The sequence below is a fragment of the Camellia sinensis genome, chromosome 7, assembly GCF_055761805.1.
Source record: "Camellia sinensis isolate YWXY chromosome 7, ASM5576180v1, whole genome shotgun sequence".
In the NCBI taxonomy this organism is placed as follows: Eukaryota; Viridiplantae; Streptophyta; class Magnoliopsida; order Ericales; family Theaceae; genus Camellia; species Camellia sinensis.
This window is the reverse complement of record NC_138967.1, coordinates 154,320,530-154,328,627: the sequence shown is the minus strand read 5'-3', so window position 1 is coordinate 154,328,627 and position 8,098 is coordinate 154,320,530. Positions and strand designations below refer to the sequence as shown.

At 27.6% G+C, this 8,098-nt stretch overlaps 1 long non-coding RNA gene across 1 annotated transcript; it reads right to left on the bottom strand.

Annotated features, from left to right (window-relative positions):
- Positions 1-2,506: 2,506 nt before the first annotated feature.
- Positions 2,507-3,979, bottom strand: LOC145794828 (uncharacterized). The gene is made up of 2 exons (XR_014334769.1): positions 3,677-3,979; positions 2,507-2,785 (listed from the first exon to the last, which is right to left on the bottom strand). It is a non-coding gene; the product is annotated as an uncharacterized LOC145794828 (long non-coding RNA).
- Positions 3,980-8,098: the final 4,119 nt, after the last annotated feature.

Here is an 8,098-nt window from a genome sequence, read left to right as displayed (position 1 = left end):
ATAAAATTTTACACCGAACCGATAATGTCGGTTTTATTATATTGAAAATCAATGCAGACCAAATTTTTTATCAAACCGCACCAAACGGTACCGATTCAAACGGTTCGGTTCAATGTGGTTTAATCGGTTTAAGTACTTTCAAAATTAAGTCATTTCTTAAATTTGTAGTATAATAAATAATTTATATAAAAATATTAAATTAGCCATTTGTACACAATTTTAACCATATCTAATTTAACCATTCACAAAAATACAAATAAAAAAATTAATAAATGCTAAGGCTTGAAGCTTTTACTGAATTAGAATTAGAAACAAATTATAATCTCCGAACCAAAGTCTTGACATCAAAACAAAACCAAAACTTAAAACAATCATCCTATAAGTCTAAACCACAAGTCTATCAAATAGAGTCAAAATATTCATTATATATTTAATATATATTATATGTAAATATATTCGGTCGGTTTCGGTGCATATCGGTGTATAGTATATCAAAACCGGCACTGAATCGAAAACTGAAAAAAATTAATTTCCAAAACCGAACAAACCGATTCAGATTAAAAAACCAACCAAATATGACTGGTTCGATCCGGTTTGATCGGTTTAGTCGGTTTTTTCAGTTTTTCTTACATCCCTATCTTGGATGTTCACCCAAGGACAGCTTTGACAGCCTTTTTTGTTCATATCCTGATGACCCCCAAGACATCCGTCTGAACGTCCTTTCGGACAATTGAGGATGTGAAAAAATCTGATGAAAATTCTAGTGCAACGTTGGAGTAAATGTTATCAAATCAAAATTTTTTAATTCAACATTGGAGATACTTTAACTAAAAAGTATTTACCTTTTTTGGTTTATACTATTTTTCTGAAAGTTGAATTTTTTTCCGTATTTTTTTGATTTAAATAATTTTTTTTTTTATATTTTACACAAAATTTTTAAATAAATTATTCTGCAACTAATCTAGATACACTTAAAAGTATAATATTTGGAAAAAAAAACTTAAAAAAATTTACTAAATACAAAAATAAAAAAAAATTAGAAAAATTCATTATATTTTCATATTTTGTTGTATTTAATGAATTTTTGCAAAAAATTTATACTTTTTGAGTATATCAAAATTAGGTGAATCTAATTTTTTTTAAATGATTAAAATATTTATAAAAATACAAAAAGTATAAAAATACGAATTGAAAACTCATAAAACTATTTTTGAAAAGTCTAAACCAAACAGAGTGATTATATTTTGCTCTTTAATTTTTTGATTTGTTTTAATTTTAACTTTCTATTAATATTTTGTTGTGGCAAGGGAATGAAAAAATGACATATGAGCAATACATGCCAATTTTAAAACAAAAATATTTATTTATGAGGTGATTTATCTATACTTTTTTTTTATGCCAAGTGACTTCCCTGTGTACCTTTACTTCTATAAATATCTTCAATTTTACTTAGATTGTAATTACGTATCTGTAAATCATAATTGCAGATTTGAGTATGTACACCTTGTAATATACATGCATGTGATAGACGTGCATGTATTTTTCTATGTTCTATTTGGTAATAATAAAATTGACAATGTGCAGTGAAGGAGGTACACATCATATTTTTATCTCAATTTTGCCCTTTATTTAATTTGAAAATATTTTTAATCTAAGTAAAATAATATTTTTAATTGTAAAAATTATGATATTGTATTAAAAAATCATAAATCACAATGAAAAAATTATCAAAAAGTTTTATTTTGTTTTGAAAATTATTATTGAGTTATATCAAATTTCAATATTAACAAATAAATCTTATTTTTTTTCATAAATTTTTATATGTGAAAAAAATCTCAATTGTTCATAATAGTATAGTATATTTTCTTTTCATTTTATCTTTTCATTAAAATATGAACAAAAAAGTTCATGAATAATTTTGATTTATTAGAAATTTTATAGTTAAATTATTTTTTATTGTTCAAATTAAATGATTTTTCATAAACAAAATTATAAGCATAAGATTAGTAATTCTTACAATTAAAATTTTAAATTTTAATTAAGTTACAATTATTTATAAAATTGTTGTTCATATTAAATAGGAAATCTAAAATTGGGATAAGACACACCATTATGGAGTAATGAATTTTTTAAGAACCTTTTATCCCAAATAGGGCTTAGTTGTCCATATTAAAATTTGATAGAACTCATTAGTAATCTTAATAGCAAAATAGGACTTATTAGTTATTTTTCCTTATAAATACGGGCAAATCTTACATCTACCAGAAATTATTTAGCAGGTCAGGAAGATTACGTGTTCATGTGTTCGACTAATTAAATGTTATAGTTTGTTTACCATCTCCTTGTTGTTAGGGTTATGTATTCATTTAGTGCACACAACCAACATGAAATCTGTAATGCCCTGAAATAAATACCAATCGCCCAACTCATAACATTCCTTACAAATGATCAATAGTTTCATGTTTTACATTCCATTTATAAACTTGATCATACAAAAGATGACATATGTAGGTATACATTCATAAATCTTAAATTTTGAATCTATAACATATGACATAGATACATGAATTAAAATAAAAGTAAAATTGAATAATTATATGTCTAATGGTTACATCTTTCTAAGTCGATACTTGGATATATCAAAATGAGTTCAACTCAATACAATTAAAACTCAAGGCTTGTATAAAAATAATTACATCAAATAGAAAAATGAAGCCTTTGGCTCCAAATCCTCCCAAGCTACGTTCTTGGTAGAGGCATATCATTAGCACTTAAAAGTTGTTTTCTACATGGGTGAGGCAAAGGTCAGTAGAGATACTTTAACACAATATATAAACAAAGTCATAAGGTGAATGTACATGCATACCATTTGTCAAACATTTCTCATTTCCATATCAAAATTATGCAATGCCAGATCATATATCAATCAAGAAAATAATCCTTTTATAACAGAAAATAGGATAGTAGATACAAAATATTGAAAATCTCTAGGTACGTGTTTGCCAGTAGGCTATACAAACACTACCAAAGTCATTTTACTAGTACTAATTAGAAGGATCAGCACCTAACCGCGCAGGTTTCTGGACTTGCACCAGGGACACACAGGTTAACATAATAACCACAACCACACCACCCTAACCAGATTCATCAAGGCATTTACCGTTTTTTTTTTTCTCAAAACAAAACATTTTCAATGTTTAAGTATGCAACAATGCTCAATGCAAGATGTATGAATGATTAGTTTTAATTCACCTAATGCTCATGCAATTTCTACAAAAATCAAAGCTATCAACCACCGATTGCTCAAAACAGATATTTCTATACAATAGATAATTTTCAACAAAAGATATAATCAATTTTACATATCCAACTCCACTATCATCATCAACATATATATTGTTCCATTCTTACAAAACCTAATATTATTTCCATTCTCTTTTACAAACCAATATCCATGATTTTAGAACAAAACCCACTTTACTTTCAAAAATCAATTTTAAGTAAAGAAATCCACTATTTTAACATATCTCAACCAATAATACATCCTCATAACCTTTCTCAAGAACCCATTTGGAAAACAACTATTTTCAATTCAAAATCAAACTTTAGATTTAACTCAAAATCCTTAAATCACTAGATTTTTTCAATAGACAAATAATTAAGGTAAAAATCATACCAAGGTTGAAGAAAATCCCTATCTCAAAAGTAGAAGACAAGAGAGAACAAGAGTTGAAGGTTGGCGGAGTCGAAAAAGATAACTTCTCCGATTAAAACAAAACTTTTAACGTGTTCTATCTTTTTCTCCAAAGGGCTAGGGTGTAGAAATCAATAGGTTGGGAATATTTGGAGCTTGAATGCGAGAATTAGAGAGAGAGAGAGGAGAACTATGGTTTTTGGAATATTTAGAGAGAGAGGAGAACTATGGTTTTTGGAATATTTAGAGAGAGAGAGAGAAATTAAAAAAGTGACTTAGAAAATCCTTTTCTCGAATTGATATATGCTCAGACTGCTTGAGCAACCAAAATATCGTTTGAGCGTCAGACACAATAAGCAACATTGCTCGAGTGGCCAAAAATATTGCTCGAGCGCACAATGACTCCCTCTTAGATGTTCAAACTTGTAAAAGACCGCTCGAGTGCAAGAAAAACTGCTCGAGCGAAGATATCTTATTTCTAGTAGTTTTACAGACTATAAAAGACCACTTGAGCGCAATAAAGACTGCTCGAGCGAACAGGAAAAATTTGGACAACAATTCTTTTGAAAAAATAACTCCAAACTTATTTCAAACACAACCATAACTCCCAAATAATCAAACTCAATTCACAATAAAATGAAAATAAAATGAATAATAGTTACGGAGATAGATTCTCGAATTAAAAAATAAGATATGAGTCGAATCTAAATCAGAACCATTATATTGAAATTCCTGAAAGTTATGATAATTACTGCTACACCTACATTCTCTATATAACCATTTCATTAATGTCTCTTAGATATTGTTAGATATTGGAGGACTAACTTTGATATTGGAGTGCCCCGGTCATCTGCCAGCCAAACACTTACAATGTTTCTTTTGGGAAGAAGAATTTTTGGCCTTTTTAGTTAAAATAGTACTAAAAGATAAAATATGTTAAAATAATTAATAAAATAAAATATAACATTAAATTTATAATTATTTCATTTTTTCTCTCACAAATATCACATTTAATTAAAAAAAATTATCTTCTCAAACATAACTATTTTAACTAATTAAAATAAACAAAAATAAATAAATAATCAACTTTTCAAATGGGACCATAAAGGTGTGAATCTTGAATACATAGCAAATACGGTCATCTGCATTGGATTCACATCATTAACCAGTATTTTATTCTTTGACATGCATAGATTTTCTCTCACATATTTTTTTCATAAGATAAAGATACGTACACATTTTCTTTTTGTCTACACTCAAGAGTTTTTAACAAAGTAATGGGTAGTCATTGATTACAAATTTTGCTCTCATTTCTTAAAAAAAAAAAGAAAAAGAAAAAAAAAAAGTAAAATTCAGTGATATTTTTGGTACTCACGTAAAAAAAAAATGTTTATTTTCACTTCCCTTTTTCATTGTCCAAACAAGGCGCCATGATAGTCTGCTTCTCAATCCTGAGCAAGGATCCTCTAGAGTGATTTTTTCCTAAAGTTTTCTAGAGTGTTTCATTGTGTGGTTGAGATTTACTGGCAAGTCACATCAGAAAAAATTGATGTGACTTGCCAGTAAATCTCAACCACACAATGAAACACTCTAAAAAATTTTAGGCAAAATTCACTCTAAAGGATCCTTGGTGCTCAATCCTACCCACTTGTTGAGCATGTGTAATTCTTGAAAACTGATGCTGTCACCACAATTGACAGTTAAAGTAAATGGGTCTTGCGAATTTTTAAAGCTGTTAAAGAAGAAAGGAGGCAGATCCCTCCGGTACAAAATCTACATTGGAAGACGTGCTTGGATATGTAGGGTTTAGTACGGAACTTATTTTAAAATTTTGAAATACTTATTTTGTTATATATTTCGGATATTTTATTTACATAAAAAATTAAATTGATCCGATAATTATAATTTATTCAATTTATCGTATTTGTCATAAAAAAATAGACGACAATTATGTTTTCAAAAATAAACTATACATTTTGTTGGTAACAAATGTTGATAATTTGAACAAATTACAATTATTAGATCGATTTAAATAAACGATTCGAATTATCAAAATATGACCCGTGTTGAGGGGATTAGGAATCACACCTCGCAAGTTTTATTCAGACCATATTTTGATGATTCAAGCTGTTTATATTATAGGATTCGTTGAATATATCATTTATATAAAAAATAAATTTAATCACATGAGTATAACCCCATGATCAAATTAAATAATAATCTTATAAAATTATTAAAATCATACTAAGTCTCCGTTTGGAAAGTGAGTTGACTTTTTGACTTTTTGACTTTTTGGCTATTTTAGCCTAAGACTAAAAAGCTTGATTTGAGAAGGGCTTTTAGCTTTTTGACTTTTTTGACTTTTTTTGTGAGAGATGAGTGTAATGATTATGAGTTGAATTTGATATTTTATTTTTTGTGGCTAAAATAGCCTATTTTGTTTTTTGTGACTATTTTAGCCCCTAACCCACCAAAACCAACTTCCCAAACTATGCATAACTATTTATTTTTTCTAAACACAAATGTAATTTTATTGTGAGTTACAAATATCTATTTAATTTGAATTTTTTCATGGATGATTTACTCAACAAGCCCTACAGTATGAACAGTTTGAATTATAAAAAAAAAATGTTTTGAAGCTCTAATTCTTGAGCTCTAAAACCAGCTCTAATGATCTTACAGTGGGTCCCACCCACTATGATGTAATGTTTTAGTGTTGGTTTGTTTATTTATTTTTTCTCCTTGTCATGTCATTAGTGCTCCATTAAAGTACCGAAATTAGTGCTTTGAATCATTGCTGATTATAAAAAAGGTAGTGATAGAGAGCTCTAACACTAGAGCTCTAACATGAGCTCAAGTGAGATGCCAAACCACAAAAAAAAAAAAAAAGAAAAAAAAAAAAAAAGAAAAGAAAAGTGAGCCAAAACAGCCCATCATTATGTGGGACTTATCATTAGAGCTTTATTAAAGCTTCTAAATATTATTGTTATAAAAATAAATTTGAGACATTCTTGCAAATCACAATACAGTATTATATCGATAAAAGATAGCATCCACCTCAAATCTCGTGTTGATTTCCACGAGCCCAAAGGTTGTTTTGAAAAGTTAGTCAAAAGTTAATTTTTTAATTTTTTAAAAAACGTATAAAAAATAAAAAAAAGAATCAGTGTGTTTAGTTTGAATTTTTTGAATTAATTTTTTAAAAATTGATTTTTTTATTTTTTTTTTGTCTTTTTTTGTTTTTAGTAAATATTTTTAAAATTTTAAGTATTTTTTAAAACTTTTTTATATACATCTTACTTAGATGTGTCTAAAAAGTAAAATATTTATGAAAAAATATTTTAAAAAATTAATAAATACATAAAAATACGAAAAATGTATTAAATTTCTCTATATATATATTTTTATATTTTTGATATTTAGTGAATTTTTTTAAATTTTTTTTACAAAAATTACATTTTTAAGTATATTTATGTTAGGTATGTCTAAAAATTTTAAAAAATTATTTAAAATATTAAAAAAATTCGGTAAAATTAAAAAATATAAAAAACAAAAAAATAAAATTTTTTAAGTAACCAAAGTAAATATAATTCAAAATAAGTTAAAACTCAAAAAAAACTTTTAACCCTCCATTCAGAAGAGGCCAAAAACGCCTCCACGGCCCTCGTACACACCAATTCATCGAACCAAAGGCAATATCTAACATATCTAGATGCTGTCAACTACCATGAAAAGAAAGGTGGATTCATTCTCATGAACAAGATTTGAAGACAAAGGCTTAAAGGTGCAAAGAAAATTATGGACGGACTGTTTCTTCTGATTTGATGTTTTACCTGCCTTGGTGTAGCCTAGACATAGACCACTGTCACTAGATTAGATTCCAAAACTCTCTAGCATGTACTCCATGCCCTGAAACACATGGTCATCCTACTGTACCCAAGATTCTAACTTAGGATATAGCCTCCAGATGTTCTTGATTATACCCAATTGCCTCACCCTTTTTAATTCACAATAGGGTGTCTTTTAGTACACAAATTATTCTAAAATTTGGAAAAATGTTAAATCTATCAAAATTATATGGTTGTCTTAGGATAAGTTGATATAGTGTTTTAATTTAATTTTTATTAATTAAAATAATAAAATTTAATATATTTTTATTAATTTTTAAGAGATAATATAAAATGTGCCATCGATAAAAATATAATAAAAGAATGATAAGTTTAATTGGCTACTCACATATATTCTTAGAGCCCTGTTACAGACCATTAGTACCCCTAGCACCCCCACACATTTGTGAGAGAGAGAGAGGGAGGAGAGAGGGAAAAAAAATGTGTGATCACAAATTAATTGAAAATTGTGAAGGTCAAAAATTGTGCAACGGTGCTAGGGACCCCAGTGGGGGCA